Below are 19100 nucleotides of genomic sequence, written 5' to 3' on the forward strand. Positions count from 1 at the left end.
AGGAGTAGAAGGGTGTGGTTGTTGCTCACTTTGTTTGTTAGGATCTTTGGTTGTATTTCGATACTTTCTTGTTTCTTCATTATTTTTCAATATATAGTTTTTATTTTTCCTTTTTCAACTATCCTAACAGCGCAGGCTGCATTTTCTTTACCACCAGGTTTTTTCCTGCATTCCTTTTTTGTTTGGGGTTCTGTTTGTTTTTGCCAGTTTTGTTATTCAAAGGATTTACATCAACTGCATTGCAGATTCACAGAACCAGCACCGGATCAAGAGCAGCCAGGGTGAGATCTTCTTCAATTATTTCTCTACTGGATTACCCTTTTTTCTGAATGGCCATTCATGTGCTTTATTTTTGTGATGTTTGCATAGGATTTTTCTGGGACATTTGTTTTTTTTTTGGTGATTTTTATATTGCCTTTATTGTTTTGTTTGTTCGGGACTGTTATTGTGATTTCTTTATTTTTTACTACTATTGACATTCATTGCCTTCCAGTAGTTTGATATAGGATGTTGAATAGACAATTTGTGTCCATTTTCCTTCATAGTAATAAATTTATTTTTGATAGCCTCTGTGTGGCCCCCTTTTCATAATTATTTTCGCTGTAGCAATTGACTGCTGTTATTAGTCAACTTTGTTATAACGTGGTGGTGGCGTGAACTTGATTGGTCCTGTGCAGAGCAGGGCAGAGCAGGGCAGAGCAGGGCAGGGCTGGCGCTATTACTTGAATATTTTATTTATTTTTTTTTTTACGTGGTGGTGGCGTGAACTTGATTGGTCCGTGCAGAGCAGGGCAGGGCTGGCGCTATTACTTGAATATTTATTTATTTATTTTTTTTACGTAGTGGTGGCATGAACTTGATTGGTCCTGTGCAGAGCAGGGCAGAGCAGGGCAGGGCTGGCGCTATTACTTGAATAATTTATTTTATTTTTTTTTTTTACGTGGTGGTGGTGTGAACTTGATTGGTCCTGTGCAGAGCAGGGCAGGGCTGGCGCTATTACTTGAATATTTTTTTTTTTTACGTGGTGGTGGCGTGAACTCGATTGGTCCTGTGCAGAGCAGGGCAGAGCAGGGCAGGGCTGGCGCTATTACTTGAATAATTTATTTTATTTTTTTTTTTTACGTGGTGGTGGCGTGAACTCGATTGGTCCTGTGCAGAGCAGGGTAGGGCTGGCGCTATTACTTGAATTTTTTTTTTTTTTACGTGGTGGTGGCGTGAACTTGATTGGTCCTTTCCAGAGCAGGGCAGGGCTGGCGCTATTACTTTCTTTTTTTTACGTGGTGGTGGCGTGAACTCAATTGGTCCTGTGGAGAGCAGGGCAGGGCTGGTGCTATTACTTGATTTTTTTTTATTACGTGGAGGTGGCGTGAACTCGATTGGTCCTTTGCAGTGCAGGGCAGGTCTTGTGCTATTACTTGCTTTTTTTACGTGGTGGAGGCTTGAACTCGATTGGTTCTGTGCAGAGCAGGGCAGGGCTGGTGCTATTACTTGCTTTTTTTAAATTTTTTTACATGGTGGTGGCGTGAACTCGATTGGTCATGTGCAGAGCAGGGCTGGGCTGGTGCTATTACTTGATTTTTTTTTTTTTTTTTGTGTTCCGCTAGCTCGGGGTGAACACCTGCTCATCCCCCGCCGAGCTGCACGGGTGTTAGTCTGGGTCCCGTGTCTCGAGGGAACATCGTTTCAATGCACGTCCCCTGTACCCCGCGGCGCACGAGTATTATGAGGCTGGACTGGTGTTCCGCGAGGTCGGGGTGAACACTTGCACAAGAGCTGCGGAGACCCCGTTAGAAGCAGCCCCGGAGGCCAGCGAAAACAGCCGAGAGTTAAGCCCCTCCCCGCCGTGGCTTCGGCTGCCTTCCGCCACGTCACATCGGACGGGACTCTGGTCATGTGTTTTGCAACATGACCAGAGTCCCGTCCGTCTTGAAGTGGCGGATGGCTGCCGATGCCACGGTGGGGAGGGGCTTAATTCCCAGCTATTTTCAAACTCGGCGGGAAGGCAGCAGGAGGCTCCATTCACGGCTAACTCCCTGCGATCCCCGCTGACCGATCGGAGCCGGTTTAGCGCTCCAGGCAGTCGGATACTTTAGCGCCTCAGCAGCGGGGGCGACGACCTCAAACATTCCCCGGGCCTGCCCGAGTGTAAGGCTGGGACCCGTCTGCCGGGGGAAAAAAATACCTGCATGTCCCCCCCGTGTGCACGGGTGTTATGAGGCCGGGCTGGAGTTCCACGAGCTCGGGGTGAACACCTGCTCATCCCCCGCGGAGCTGCACGGGGGTTAGCCTGGGTCCCGTGTCTCGATGGAAAATCGTTTCAATGCACGTCCTCTGTAACCCGCGGCGCACGAGTATTATGAGGCCGGGCTGGAGTTCCGCGAGGTCTGGGTGAACACTTGCACAAGCGCTGCGGAGGCCCCCCCTGTCCTTAACCCTTTCAGACCTGGTGTCCATTACAATGGACATCACATGTTTGAGCGTTTTTTCTAGAGTTCTAAAAACACCTGCAGTGATTTTAGAAGAATTCTTGCAGAAATCAGATTTCTTTAGCAATTCAAACAAGAGTAACAGCATTTGCATCGGGTTCCCCAATGTCATAATTATTTTCCACCAGTAGATGGCAGCAGCCCCAAAGAAGTGGCGTCAAAAAACATTGAAATACTTGAAAATGTACCTTTTTGAAGTGTTTTTCAGCCATGCAACCAGGCAGAAACACCATTTCAAGGGCTGTGGGATCAGACCAACAGTCTGTGACTGAGCCCAGTGTTTTTAGAGTGATTCCTGCAAAATTCAGGTTTTTTGCCATTCAAATCAGTCGACCGCTGCTTTAAGCCTATGGGGAGTTTGGAACACTTTTGGCAGGCTCTCAAAACATCGGCGAATGCGGTAGGTGGCTGAAACTTGCTACAGAGCACCTCTAGGACGTGTAGATAATTGGTTGAAAAGCACAGGTCGCTGGGCCTTTCGGTTCCGACGCCGCCCCTGTCCTTGAATGCCACTTCGAAGTGGTCTGCGGGCCCCTTGAAAACGTACCTTTTGAAGGGTTTTTCAGCCATGCAACCAGGCAGAAACATCATTTCAAGGGCTGTAGGATCAGACTAACAGTCTGTGACTGACCCCAGTGTTTTTAGAGCAATTCCTGCAAAATTCTGGTTTTTTGCCATTAAAATAAGTCGACCGCTGCTTTAAGCCTATGGGGAGTTTGGAACACTTTTGGCAGGCTCTCAAAACATCGGCGAATGCGGTAGGTGGCTGAAACTTGCTACAGAGCACCTCTAGGACGTGTAGATAATTGGTTGAAAAGCACAGGTCGCTGGGCCTTTCGGTTCCGACGCCGCCCCTGTCCTTGAATGCCACTTCGAAGTGGTCTGCGGGCCCCTTGAAAACGTACCTTTTGAAGGGTTTTTCAGCCATGCAACCAGGTAGAAACATCATTTCAAGGGCTGTAGGATCAGACTAACAGTCTGTGACTGACCCCAGTGTTTTTAGAGCAATTCCTGCAAAATTCTGGTTTTTTGCCATTAAAATAAGTCGACCGCTGCTTTAAGCCTATGGCCAAATTTGGAGCAATTTCGGCAGGCTCTCAAAGAATCAGCGAATGTGGTAGGTGGCTGAAAATTGCTACAGAGCACCTCTAGGACATGCAGATAAGAGGGTGAAAAGCACAGGTTGCTGGGCCTTTCGGTTCGGACGCTGCCCCTGTCCTTGAATGCCACTTCTAAGTGGACTGCGGACCACTTTAAAAACTATATCTTTGTGTTCGCTGGGTTACTATCGAATCTATTACTGACACCTCGTGGTCATGATTCGCAACTGCATGTCTTTACGTTTGCTTAACATTCCATGTCTGCAAGCGTGTCACGTGAATCTCGTTTCGTGTTGTTTGTATACTCTTAGTAAATGAAGGGTACAACCAAAAATATGTTTTAAAACAAACAGCATGTATTTACATTCACAACATAGAACTGCATAAACATTCTGCGTGGGCAAATATGATCGCACAGTTGCGTTTTTCCAAATGGTAAAGGATTTACTCCCGGTGAGTCAGGGCAGTACGTGTGCTTCTTAGAGTGACTGTATCCTACTTCCAGCGCATCGACTCAGACAACACGGGTGTAAAAAAAGCCCCAATAAGTGACCCCTGTCACCTAATTACGAGATCATTTTTTAAAACCTAGTTACGTGATCATTTAATTTCTCGTGAATACGGGTTGCTTTGTCACGTGTATACGTGATATTTTTTAACACACATTTACGTCATAATTTTTGTTTACGAGTGTAAGTCGCCCTGGACAAGTGCGTCTGCTAATTAATAAATAAATAAATAAATAAATAAATAAATAAATAAATTAATAATAATAAAAAATAATAATAATAATAATTACGTTTTACTTGTTGTCACGTATGTGCGTGATATTTTCCTTTCATGTAAATAGGTGTTTTATTATTATTTATTTATTTATGTAAGGTAGCAATGCGCTTCCTTAATAGCTGTAATTACAGAACCGCATCTGAATGAACTGCGTTGAACCAGGCAGCTGTGAAAGGGAGTCATTAAGGGTGCGTTCACGGAGATCATTCTGTGCAGAATCTGACCAGTTGATAGAAGTTCATTGGATCAATTGGTCACATTCTGCACAATATCTGCGCAGAATGATCTCCGTGAACGCACGCTGAGACTTTATTCACTTCAGTGCGCAAGCGCAGCTGTAAAACGAGAGAGCGACGCTGGGAAATGCAGTCTTTCGATTTCACTTCAATGCGCAAGCGCCGCTGTATAAAGAGAGAGCGATGCTGAGAAATGCAGACTTTCTATATTCACTTCAATGTGCATGTCCCGAGGGAACATCAATTAAATGCACGTCCCCTTTTCCCCCGGGTGCACGAGTATTATGAGGCCGGGCTGGAGTTCCACGAGGTCGGGGTGAACACTTGCACAAGAGCTGCGGAGACCTCGTTAGAAGCAGCCCCGGAGGCCAGCGAAAACAGCCGAGAGTTAAGCCCCTCCCCGCCGTGGCTTCGGCTGCCTTCCGCCACGTCACGTCGGACGGGACTCTGGTCATGTGTTTTGCAACATGACCAGAGTTCCGTCCGTCTTGAAGTGGCGGATGGCTGCCGATGCCACGGTGGGGAGGGGCTTAATTCCCGGCTATTTTCAAACTCGGCGGGAAGGCAGCAGGAGGCTCCGTTCACGGCTAACTCCCCGCGATCCCCGCTGACCGATCGGAGCCGGTTTAGCGCTCCAGGCAGTCGGATACTTTAGCGCCTCAGCAGCGGGGGCGACGACCTCTAACATTCCCCGGGCCTGCCCGAGTGTAAGGCTTTGACCCGTCTGCCGGGGGAAAAAAATACCTGCATGTCCCCCGTCCCCCCCGGGTGCACGGGTGTTATGAGGCCGGGCTGGAGTTCCACGAGCTCGGGGTGAACACCTGCTCATCCCCCGCGGAGCTGCACGGGGGTTAGCCTGGGTCCCGTGTCTCGATGGAACATCGTTTCAATGCACGTCCTCTGTAACCCGCGGCGCACGAGTATTATGAGGCCGTGCTGGAATTCCGCGAGGTCTGGGTGAACACTTGCACAAGCGCTGCGGAGGCCCCCCCTGTCCTTAACCCTTTCAGACCTGGTGTCCATTACAATGGACATCACATGTTTGAGCGTTTTTTCTAGCGTTCTAAAAACACCTGCAGTGTTTTTAGAAGAATTCTTGCAGAAATCAGATTTCTTTAGCAATTCAAACAAGAGTAACAGCATTTGCATCGGGTTCCCCAATGTCATAATTATTTTCCACCAGTAGATGGCAGCAGCCCCAAAGAAGTGGCGTCAAAAAACATTGAAATACTTGAAAATGTACCTTTTTGAAGTGTTTTTCAGCCATGCAACCAGGCAGAAACACCATTTCAAGGGCTGTGGGATCAGACCAACAGTCTGTGACTGAGCCCAGTGTTTTTAGAGTGATTCCTGCAAAATTCAGGTTTTTTGCCATTCAAATCAGTCGACCGCTGCTTTAAGCCTATGGGGAGTTTGGAACACTTTTGGCAGGCTCTCAAAACATCGGCGAATGCGGTAGGTGGCTGAAACTTGCTACAGAGCACCTCTAGGACGTGTAGATAATTGGTTGAAAAGCACAGGTCGCTGGGCCTTTCGGTTCCGACGCCGCCCCTGTCCTTGAATGCCACTTCGAAGTGGTCTGCGGGCCCCTTGAAAACGTACCTTTTGAAGTGTTTTTCAGCCATGCAACCAGGCAGAAACACCATTTCAAGGGCTGTAGGATCAGACCAACAGTCTGTGACTGAGCCCAGTGTTTTTAGAGTGATTCCTGCAAAATTCAGGTTTTTTGCCATTCAAATCAGTCGACCGCTGCTTTAAGCCTATGGGGAGTTTGGAACACTTTTGGCAGGCTCTCAAAACATCGGCGAATGCGGTAGGTGGCTGAAACTTGCTACAGAGCACCTCTAGGACGTGTAGATAATTGGTTGAAAAGCACAGGTCGCTGGGCCTTTCGGTTCCGACGCCGCCCCTGTCCTTGAATGCCACTTCGAAGTGGTCTGCGGGCCCCTTGAAAACGTACCTTTTGAAGGGTTTTTCAGCCATGCAACCAGGTAGAAACATCATTTCAAGGGCTGTAGGATCAGACTAACAGTCTGTGACTGACCCCAGTGTTTTTAGAGCAATTCCTGCAAAATTCTGGTTTTTTGCCATTAAAATAAGTCGACCGCTGCTTTAAGCCTATGGCCAAATTTGGAGCAATTTCGGCAGGCTCTCAAAGAATCAGCGAATGTGGTAGGTGGCTGAAAATTGCTACAGAGCACCTCTAGGACATGCAGATAAGAGGGTGAAAAGCACAGGTTGCTGGGCCTTTCGGTTCGGACGCTGCCCCTGTCCTTGAATGCCACTTCTAAGTGGACTGCGGACCACTTTAAAAACTATATCTTTGTGTTCGCTGGGTTACTATCGAATCTATTACTGACACCTCGTGGTCATGATTCGCAACTGCATGTCTTTACGTTTGCTTAACATTCCATGTCTGCAAGCGTGTCACGTGAATCTCGTTTCGTGTTGTTTGTATACTCTTAGTAAATGAAGGGTACAACCAAAAATATGTTTTAAAACAAACAGCATGTATTTACATTCACAACATAGAACTGCATAAACATTCTGCGTGGGCAAATATGATCGCACAGTTGCGTTTTTCCAAATGGTAAAGGATTTACTCCCGGCGAGTCAGGGCAGTACGTGTGCTTCTTAGAGTGACTGTATCCTACTTCCAGCGCATCGACTCAGACAACACGGGTGTAAAAAAAGCCCCAATAAGTGACCCCTGTCACCTAATTACGAGATCATTTTTTAAAACCTAGTTACGTGATCATTTAATTTCTCGTGAATACGGGTTGCTTTGTCACGTGTATACGTGATATTTTTTAACACACATTTACGTCATAATTTTTGTTTACGAGTGTAAGTCGCCCTGGACAAGTGCGTCTGCTAATTAATAAATAAATAAATAAATAAATAAATAAATAAATAAATTAATAATAATAAAAAATAACAATAATAATAATTACGTTTTACTTGTTGTCACGTATGTGCGTGATATTTTCCTTTCATGTAAATAGGTGTTTTATTATTATTTATTTATTTATGTAAGGTAGCAATGCGCTTCCTTAATAGCTGTAATTACAGAACCGCATCTGAATGAACTGCGTTGAACCAGGCAGCTGTGAAAGGGAGACATTAAGGGTGCGTTCACGGAGATCATTCTGTGCAGAATCTGACCAGTTGATAGAAGTTCATTGGATCAATTGGTCACATTCTGCACAATATCTGCGCAGAATTATCTCCGTGAACGCACGCTGAGACTTTATTCACTTCAGTGCGCAAGCGCAGCTGTAAAACGAGAGAGCGACGCTGGGAAATGCAGTCTTTCGATTTCACTTCAATGCGCAAGCGCCGCTGTATAAAGAGAGAGCGATGCTGAGAAATGCAGACTTTCTATATTCACTTCAATGTGCATGTCCCGAGGGAACATCAATTAAATGCACGTCCCCTTTTCCCCCGGGTGCACGAGTATTATGAGGCCGGGCTGGAGTTCCACGAGGTCGGGGTGAACACTTGCACAAGAGCTGCGGAGACCTCGTTAGAAGCAGCCCCGGAGGCCAGCGAAAACAGCCGAGAGTTAAGCCCCTCCCCGCCGTGGCTTCGGCTGCCTTCCGCCACGTCACGTCGGACGGGACTCTGGTCATGTGTTTTGCAACATGACCAGAGTTCCGTCCGTCTTGAAGTGGCGGATGGCTGCCGATGCCACGGTGGGGAGGGGCTTAATTCCCGGCTATTTTCAAACTCGGCGGGAAGGCAGCAGGAGGCTCCGTTCACGGCTAACTCCCCGCGATCCCCGCTGACCGATCGGAGCCGGTTTAGCGCTCCAGGCAGTCGGATACTTTAGCGCCTCAGCAGCGGGGGCGACGACCTCTAACATTCCCCGGGCCTGCCCGAGTGTAAGGCTTTGACCCGTCTGCCGGGGGAAAAAAATACCTGCATGTCCCCCGTCCCCCCCGGGTGCACGGGTGTTATGAGGCCGGGCTGGAGTTCCACGAGCTCGGGGTGAACACCTGCTCATCCCCCGCGGAGCTGCACGGGGGTTAGCCTGGGTCCCGTGTCTCGATGGAACATCGTTTCAATGCACGTCCTCTGTAACCCGCGGCGCACGAGTATTATGAGGCCGTGCTGGAATTCCGCGAGGTCTGGGTGAACACTTGCACAAGCGCTGCGGAGGCCCCCCCTGTCCTTAACCCTTTCAGACCTGGTGTCCATTACAATGGACATCACATGTTTGAGCGTTTTTTCTAGCGTTCTAAAAACACCTGCAGTGTTTTTAGAAGAATTCTTGCAGAAATCAGATTTCTTTAGCAATTCAAACAAGAGTAACAGCATTTGCATCGGGTTCCCCAATGTCATAATTATTTTCCACCAGTAGATGGCAGCAGCCCCAAAGAAGTGGCGTCAAAAAACATTGAAATACTTGAAAATGTACCTTTTTGAAGTGTTTTTCAGCCATGCAACCAGGCAGAAACACCATTTCAAGGGCTGTGGGATCAGACCAACAGTCTGTGACTGAGCCCAGTGTTTTTAGAGTGATTCCTGCAAAATTCAGGTTTTTTGCCATTCAAATCAGTCGACCGCTGCTTTAAGCCTATGGGGAGTTTGGAACACTTTTGGCAGGCTCTCAAAACATCGGCGAATGCGGTAGGTGGCTGAAACTTGCTACAGAGCACCTCTAGGACGTGTAGATAATTGGTTGAAAAGCACAGGTCGCTGGGCCTTTCGGTTCCGACGCCGCCCCTGTCCTTGAATGCCACTTCGAAGTGGTCTGCGGGCCCCTTGAAAACGTACCTTTTGAAGGGTTTTTCAGCCATGCAACCAGGTAGAAACATCATTTCAAGGGCTGTAGGATCAGACTAACAGTCTGTGACTGACCCCAGTGTTTTTAGAGCAATTCCTGCAAAATTCTGGTTTTTTGCCATTAAAATAAGTCGACCGCTGCTTTAAGCCTATGGCCAAATTTGGAGCAATTTCGGCAGGCTCTCAAAGAATCAGCGAATGTGGTAGGTGGCTGAAAATTGCTACAGAGCACCTCTAGGACATGCAGATAAGAGGGTGAAAAGCACAGGTTGCTGGGCCTTTCGGTTCGGACGCTGCCCCTGTCCTTGAATGCCACTTCTAAGTGGACTGCGGACCACTTTAAAAACTATATCTTTGTGTTCGCTGGGTTACTATCGAATCTATTACTGACACCTCGTGGTCATGATTCGCAACTGCATGTCATTACGTTTGCTTAACATTCCATGTCTGCAAGCGTGTCACGTGAATCTCGTTTCGTGTTGTTTGTATACTCTTAGTAAATGAAGGGTACAACCAAAAATATGTTTTAAAACAAACAGCATGTATTTACATTCACAACATAGAACTGCATAAACATTCTGCGTGGGCAAATATGATCGCACAGTTGCGTTTTTCCAAATGGTAAAGGATTTACTCCCGGCGAGTCAGGGCAGTACGTGTGCTTCTTAGAGTGACTGTATCCTACTTCCAGCGCATCGACTCAGACAACACGGGTGTAAAAAAAGCCCCAATAAGTGACCCCTGTCACCTAATTACGAGATCATTTTTTAAAACCTAGTTACGTGATCATTTAATTTCTCGTGAATACGGGTTGCTTTGTCACGTGTATACGTGATATTTTTTAACACACATTTACGTCATAATTTTTGTTTACGAGTGTAAGTCGCCCTGGACAAGTGCGTCTGCTAATTAATAAATAAATAAATAAATAAATAAATAAATAAATAAATAATAATAAAAAATAATAATAATAATAATTACGTTTTACTTGTTGTCACGTATGTGCGTGATATTTTCCTTTCATGTAAATAGGTGTTTTATTATTATTTATTTATTTATGTAAGGTAGCAATGCGCTTCCTTAATAGCTGTAATTACAGAACCGCATCTGAATGAACTGCGTTGAACCAGGCAGCTGTGAAAGGGAGACATTAAGGGTGCGTTCACGGAGATCATTCTGTGCAGAATCTGACCAGTTGATAGAAGTTCATTGGATCAATTGGTCACATTCTGCACAATATCTGCGCAGAATGATCTCCGTGAACGCACGCTGAGACTTTATTCACTTCAGTGCGCAAGCGCAGCTGTAAAACGAGAGAGCGACGCTGGGAAATGCAGTCTTTCGATTTCACTTCAATGCGCAAGCGCCGCTGTATAAAGAGAGAGCGATGCTGAGAAATGCAGACTTTCTATATTCACTTCAATGTGCATGTCCCGAGGGAACATCAATTAAATGCACGTCCCCTTTTCCCCCGGGTGCACGGGTGTTATGAGGCCGGGCTGGAGTTCCACGAGGTCGGGGTGAACACTTGCACAAGAGCTGCGGAGACCTCGTTAGAAGCAGCCCCGGAGGCCAGCGAAAACAGCCGAGAGTTAAGCCCCTCCCCGCCGTGGCTTCGGCTGCCTTCCGCCACGTCACGTCGGACGGGACTCTGGTCATGTGTTTTGCAACATGACCAGAGTTCCGTCCGTCTTGAAGTGGCGGATGGCTGCCGATGCCACGGTGGGGAGGGGCTTAATTCCCGGCTATTTTCAAACTCGGCGGGAAGGCAGCAGGAGGCTCCGTTCACGGCTAACTCCCCGCGATCCCCGCTGACCGATCGGAGCCGGTTTAGCGCTCCAGGCAGTCGGATACTTTAGCGCCTCAGCAGCGGGGGCGACGACCTCTAACATTCCCCGGGCCTGCCCGAGTGTAAGGCTTTGACCCGTCTGCCGGGGGAAAAAAACACCTGCATGTCCCCCGTCCCCCCCGGGTGCACGGGTGTTATGAGGCCGGGCTGGAGTTCCACGAGCTCGGGGTGAACACCTGCTCATCCCCCGCGGAGCTGCACGGGGGTTAGCCTGGGTCCCGTGTCTCGATGGAACATCGTTTCAATGCACGTCCTCTGTAACCCGCGGCGCACGAGTATTATGAGGCCGTGCTGGAATTCCGCGAGGTCTGGGTGAACACTTGCACAAGCGCTGCGGAGGCCCCCCCTGTCCTTAACCCTTTCAGACCTGGTGTCCATTACAATGGACATCACATGTTTGAGCGTTTTTTCTAGAGTTCTAAAAACACCTGCAGTGTTTTTAGAAGAATTCTTGCAGAAATCAGATTTCTTTAGCAATTCAAACAAGAGTAACAGCATTTGCATCGGGTTCCCCAATGTCATAATTATTTTCCACCAGTAGATGGCAGCAGCCCCAAAGAAGTGGCGTCAAAAAACATTGACATACTTGAAAATGTACCTTTTTGAAGTGTTTTTCAGCCATGCAACCAGGCAGAAACACCATTTCAAGGGCTGTGGGATCAGACCAACAGTCTGTGACTGAGCCCAGTGTTTTTAGAGCGATTCCTGCAAAATTCAGGTTTTTTGCCATTCAAATCAGTCGACCGCTGCTTTAAGCCTATGGGGAGTTTGGAACACTTTTGGCAGGCTCTCAAAACATCGGCGAATGCGGTAGGTGGCTGAAACTTGCTACAGAGCACCTCTAGGACGTGTAGATAATTGGTTGAAAAGCACAGGTCGCTGGGCCTTTCGGTTCCGACGCCGCCCCTGTCCTTGAATGCCACTTCGAAGTGGTCTGCGGGCCCCTTGAAAACGTACCTTTTGAAGGGTTTTTCAGCCATGCAACCAGGTAGAAACATCATTTCAAGGGCTGTAGGATCAGACTAACAGTCTGTGACTGACCCCAGTGTTTTTAGAGCAATTCCTGCAAAATTCTGGTTTTTTGCCATTCAAATCAGTCGACCGCTGCTTTAAGCCTATGGGGAGTTTGGAACACTTTTGGCAGGCTCTCAAAACATCGGCGAATGCGGTAGGTGGCTGAAACTTGCTACAGAGCACCTCTAGGACGTGTAGATAATTGGTTGAAAAGCACAGGTCGCTGGGCCTTTCGGTTCCGACGCCGCCCCTGTCCTTGAATGCCACTTCGAAGTGGTCTGCGGGCCCCTTGAAAACGTACCTTTTGAAGGGTTTTTCAGCCATGCAACCAGGTAGAAACATCATTTCAAGGGCTGTAGGATCAGACTAACAGTCTGTGACTGACCCCAGTGTTTTTAGAGCAATTCCTGCAAAATTCTGGTTTTTTGCCATTAAAATAAGTCGACCGCTGCTTTAAGCCTATGGCCAAATTTGGAGCAATTTCGGCAGGCTCTCAAAGAATCAGCGAATGTGGTAGGTGGCTGAAAATTGCTACAGAGCACCTCTAGGACATGCAGATAAGAGGGTGAAAAGCACAGGTTGCTGGGCCTTTCGGTTCGGACGCTGCCCCTGTCCTTGAATGCCACTTCTAAGTGGACTGCGGACCACTTTAAAAACTATATCTTTGTGTTCGCTGGGTTACTATCGAATCTATTACTGACACCTCGTGGTCATGATTCGCAACTGCATGTCATTACGTTTGCTTAACATTCCATGTCTGCAAGCGTGTCACGTGAATCTCGTTTCGTGTTGTTTGTATACTCTTAGTAAATGAAGGGTACAACCAAAAATATGTTTTAAAACAAACAGCATGTATTTACATTCACAACATAGAACTGCATAAACATTCTGCGTGGGCAAATATGATCGCACAGTTGCGTTTTTCCAAATGGTAAAGGATTTACTCCCGGTGAGTCAGGGCAGTACGTGTGCTTCTTAGAGTGACTGTATCCTACTTCCAGCGCATCGACTCAGACAACACGGGTGTAAAAAAAGCCCCAATAAGTGACCCCTGTCACCTAATTACGAGATCATTTTTTAAAACCTAGTTACGTGATCATTTAATTTCTCGTGAATACGGGTTGCTTTGTCACGTGTATACGTGATATTTTTTAACACACATTTACGTCATAATTTTTGTTTACGAGTGTAAGTCGCCCTGGACAAGTGCGTCTGCTAATTAATAAATAAATAAATAAATAAATAAATAAATAAATAAATAAATTAATAAATAAATAATAATAAAAAATAATAATAATAATAATTACGTTTTACTTGTTGTCACGTATGTGCGTGATATTTTCCTTTCATGTAAATAGGTGTTTTATTATTTATTTATTTATTTATGTAAGGTAGCAATGCGCTTCCTTAATAGCTGTAATTACAGAACCGCATCTGAATGAACTGCGTTGAACCAGGCAGCTGTGAAAGGGAGACATTAAGGGTGCGTTCACGGAGATCATTCTGTGCAGAATCTGACCAGTTGATAGAAGTTCATTGGATCAATTGGTCACATTCTGCACAATATCTGCGCAGAATTATCTCCGTGAACGCACGCTGAGACTTTATTCACTTCAGTGCGCAAGCGCAGCTGTAAAACGAGAGAGCGACGCTGGGAAATGCAGTCTTTCGATTTCACTTCAATGCGCAAGCGCCGCTGTATAAAGAGAGAGCGATGCTGAGAAATGCAGACTTTCTATATTCACTTCAATGTGCATGTCCCGAGGGAACATCAATTAAATGCACGTCCCCTTTTCCCCCGGGTGCACGAGTATTATGAGGCCGGGCTGGAGTTCCACGAGGTCGGGGTGAACACTTGCACAAGAGCTGCGGAGACCTCGTTAGAAGCAGCCCCGGAGGCCAGCGAAAACAGCCGAGAGTTAAGCCCCTCCCCGCCGTGGCTTCGGCTGCCTTCCGCCACGTCACGTCGGACGGGACTCTGGTCATGTGTTTTGCAACATGACCAGAGTTCCGTCCGTCTTGAAGTGGCGGATGGCTGCCGATGCCACGGTGGGGAGGGGCTTAATTCCCGGCTATTTTCAAACTCGGCGGGAAGGCAGCAGGAGGCTCCGTTCACGGCTAACTCCCCGCGATCCCCGCTGACCGATCGGAGCCGGTTTAGCGCTCCAGGCAGTCGGATACTTTAGCGCCTCAGCAGCGGGGGCGACGACCTCTAACATTCCCCGGGCCTGCCCGAGTGTAAGGCTTTGACCCGTCTGCCGGGGGAAAAAAATACCTGCATGTCCCCCGTCCCCCCCGGGTGCACGGGTGTTATGAGGCCGGGCTGGAGTTCCACGAGCTCGGGGTGAACACCTGCTCATCCCCCGCGGAGCTGCACGGGGGTTAGCCTGGGTCCCGTGTCTCGATGGAACATCGTTTCAATGCACGTCCTCTGTAACCCGCGGCGCACGAGTATTATGAGGCCGTGCTGGAATTCCGCGAGGTCTGGGTGAACACTTGCACAAGCGCTGCGGAGGCCCCCCCTGTCCTTAACCCTTTCAGACCTGGTGTCCATTACAATGGACATCACATGTTTGAGCGTTTTTTCTAGCGTTCTAAAAACACCTGCAGTGTTTTTAGAAGAATTCTTGCAGAAATCAGATTTCTTTAGCAATTCAAACAAGAGTAACAGCATTTGCATCGGGTTCCCCAATGTCATAATTATTTTCCACCAGTAGATGGCAGCAGCCCCAAAGAAGTGGCGTCAAAAAACATTGAAATACTTGAAAATGTACCTTTTTGAAGTGTTTTTCAGCCATGCAACCAGGCAGAAACACCATTTCAAGGGCTGTGGGATCAGACCAACAGTCTGTGACTGAGCCCAGTGTTTTTAGAGTGATTCCTGCAAAATTCAGGTTTTTTGCCATTCAAATCAGTCGACCGCTGCTTTAAGCCTATGGGGAGTTTGGAACACTTTTGGCAGGCTCTCAAAACATCGGCGAATGCGGTAGGTGGCTGAAACTTGCTACAGAGCACCTCTAGGACGTGTAGATAATTGGTTGAAAAGCACAGGTCGCTGGGCCTTTCGGTTCCGACGCCGCCCCTGTCCTTGAATGCCACTTCGAAGTGGTCTGCGGGCCCCTTGAAAACGTACCTTTTGAAGGGTTTTTCAGCCATGCAACCAGGTAGAAACATCATTTCAAGGGCTGTAGGATCAGACTAACAGTCTGTGACTGACCCCAGTGTTTTTAGAGCAATTCCTGCAAAATTCTGGTTTTTTGCCATTAAAATAAGTCGACCGCTGCTTTAAGCCTATGGCCAAATTTGGAGCAATTTCGGCAGGCTCTCAAAGAATCAGCGAATGTGGTAGGTGGCTGAAAATTGCTACAGAGCACCTCTAGGACATGCAGATAAGAGGGTGAAAAGCACAGGTTGCTGGGCCTTTCGGTTCGGACGCTGCCCCTGTCCTTGAATGCCACTTCTAAGTGGACTGCGGACCACTTTAAAAACTATATCTTTGTGTTCGCTGGGTTACTATCGAATCTATTACTGACACCTCGTGGTCATGATTCGCAACTGCATGTCATTACGTTTGCTTAACATTCCATGTCTGCAAGCGTGTCACGTGAATCTCGTTTCGTGTTGTTTGTATACTCTTAGTAAATGAAGGGTACAACCAAAAATATGTTTTAAAACAAACAGCATGTATTTACATTCACAACATAGAACTGCATAAACATTCTGCGTGGGCAAATATGATCGCACAGTTGCGTTTTTCCAAATGGTAAAGGATTTACTCCCGGCGAGTCAGGGCAGTACGTGTGCTTCTTAGAGTGACTGTATCCTACTTCCAGCGCATCGACTCAGACAACACGGGTGTAAAAAAAGCCCCAATAAGTGACAATTACGAGATCATTTTTTAAAACCTAGTTACGTGATCATTTAATTTCTCGTGAATACGGGTTGCTTTGTCACGTGTATACGTGATATTTTTTAACACACATTTACGTCATAATTTTTGTTTACGAGTGTAAGTCGCCCTGGACAAGTGCGTCTGCTAATTAATAAATAAATAAATAAATAAATAAATAAATAAATAAATAAATTAATAAATAAATAATAATAAAAAAATAATAATAATAATAATTACGTTTTACTTGTTGTCACGTATGTGCGTGATATTTTCCTTTCATGTAAATAGGTGTTTTATTATTTATTTATTTATTTATGTAAGGTAGCAATGCGCTTCCTTAATAGCTGTAATTACAGAACCGCATCTGAATGAACTGCGTTGAACCAGGCAGCTGTGAAAGGGAGACATTAAGGGTGCGTTCACGGAGATCATTCTGTGCAGAATCTGACCAGTTGATAGAAGTTCATTGGATCAATTGGTCACATTCTGCACAATATCTGCGCAGAATTATCTCCGTGAACGCACGCTGAGACTTTATTCACTTCAGTGCGCAAGCGCAGCTGTAAAACGAGAGAGCGACGCTGGGAAATGCAGTCTTTCGATTTCACTTCAATGCGCAAGCGCCGCTGTATAAAGAGAGAGCGATGCTGAGAAATGCAGACTTTCTATATTCACTTCAATGTGCATGTCCCGAGGGAACATCAATTAAATGCACGTCCCCTTTTCCCCCGGGTGCACGAGTATTATGAGGCCGGGCTGGAGTTCCACGAGGTCGGGGTGAACACTTGCACAAGAGCTGCGGAGACCTCGTTAGAAGCAGCCCCGGAGGCCAGCGAAAACAGCCGAGAGTTAAGCCCCTCCCCGCCGTGGCTTCGGCTGCCTTCCGCCACGTCACGTCGGACGGGACTCTGGTCATGTGTTTTGCAACATGACCAGAGTTCCGTCCGTCTTGAAGTGGCGGATGGCTGCCGATGCCACGGTGGGGAGGGGCTTAATTCCCGGCTATTTTCAAACTCGGCGGGAAGGCAGCAGGAGGCTCCGTTCACGGCTAACTCCCCGCGATCCCCGCTGACCGATCGGAGCCGGTTTAGCGCTCCAGGCAGTCGGATACTTTAGCGCCTCAGCAGCGGGGGCGACGACCTCTAACATTCCCCGGGCCTGCCCGAGTGTAAGGCTTTGACCGTCTGCCGGGGGAAAAAAATACCTGCATGTCCCCCGTCCCCCCCGGGTGCACGGGTGTTATGAGGCCGGGCTGGAGTTCCACGAGCTCGGGGTGAACACCTGCTCATCCCCCGCGGAGCTGCACGGGGGTTAGCCTGGGTCCCGTGTCTCGATGGAACATCGTTTCAATGCACGTCCTCTGTAACCCGCGGCGCACGAGTATTATGAGGCCGTGCTGGAATTCCGCGAGGTCTGGGTGAACACTTGCACAAGCGCTGCGGAGGCCCCCCCTGTCCTTAACCCTTTCAGACCTGGTGTCCATTACAATGGACATCACATGTTTGAGCGTTTTTTCTAGCGTTCTAAAAACACCTGCAGTGTTTTTAGAAGAATTCTTGCAGAAATCAGATTTCTTTAGCAATTCAAACAAGAGTAACAGCATTTGCATCGGGTTCCCCAATGTCATAATTATTTTCCACCAGTAGATGGCAGCAGCCCCAAAGAAGTGGCGTCAAAAAACATTGAAATACTTGAAAATGTACCTTTTTGAAGTGTTTTTCAGCCATGCAACCAGGCAGAAACACCATTTCAAGGCTGTGGGATCAGACCAACAGTCTGTGACTGAGCCCAGTGTTTTTAGAGTGATTCCTGCAAAATTCAGGTTTTTTGCCATTCAAATCAGTCGACCGCTGCTTTAAGCCTATGGGGAGTTTGGAACACTTTTGGCAGGCTCTCAAAACATCGGCGAATGCGGTAGGTGGCTGAAACTTGCTACAGAGCACCTCTAGGACGTGTAGATAATTGGTTGAAAAGCACAGGTCGCTGGGCCTTTCGGTTCCGACGCCGCCCCTGTCCTTGAATGCCACTTCGAAGTGGTCTGCGGGCCCCTTGAAAACGTACCTTTTGAAGGGTTTTTCAGCCATGCAACCAGGTAGAAACATCATTTCAAGGGCTGTAGGATCAGACTAACAGTCTGTGACTGACCCCAGTGTTTTTAGAGCAATTCCTGCAAAATTCTGGTTTTTTGCCATTAAAATAAGTCGACCGCTGCTTTAAGCCTATGGCCAAATTTGGAGCAATTTCGGCAGGCTCTCAAAGAATCAGCGAATGTGGTAGGTGGCTGAAAATTGCTACAGAGCACCTCTAGGACATGCAGATAAGAGGGTGAAAAGCACAGGTTGCTGGGCCTTTCGGTTCGGACGCTGCCCCTGTCCTTGAATGCCACTTCTAAGTGGACTGCGGACCACTTTAAAAACTATATCTTTGTGTTCGCTGGGTTACTATCGAATCTATTACTGACACCTCGTGGTCATGATTCGCAACTGCATGTCATTACGTTTGCTTAACATTCCATGTCTGCAAGCGTGTCACGTGAATCTCGTTTCGTGTTGTTTGTATACTCTTAGTAAATGAAGGGTACAACCAAAAATATGTTTTAAAACAAACAGCATGTATTTACATTCACAACATAGAACTGCATAAACATTCTGCGTGGGCAAATATGATCGCACAGTTGCGTTTTTTCCAAATGGTAAAGGATTTACTCCCGGTGAGTCAGGGCAGTACGTGTGCTTCTTAGAGTGACTGTATCCTACTTCCAGCGCATCGACTCAGACAACACGGGTGTAAAAAAAGCCCCAATAAGTGACCCCTGTCACCTAATTACGAGATCATTTTTTAAAACCTAGTTACGTGATCATTTAATTTCTCGTGAATACGGGTTGCTTTGTCACGTGTATACGTGATATTTTTTAACACACATTTACGTCATAATTTTTGTTTACGAGT

Source organism: Acipenser ruthenus, unplaced genomic scaffold, assembly GCF_902713425.1.
Source record: "Acipenser ruthenus unplaced genomic scaffold, fAciRut3.2 maternal haplotype, whole genome shotgun sequence".
Lineage (NCBI taxonomy): Eukaryota > Metazoa > Chordata > Actinopteri > Acipenseriformes > Acipenseridae > Acipenser > Acipenser ruthenus.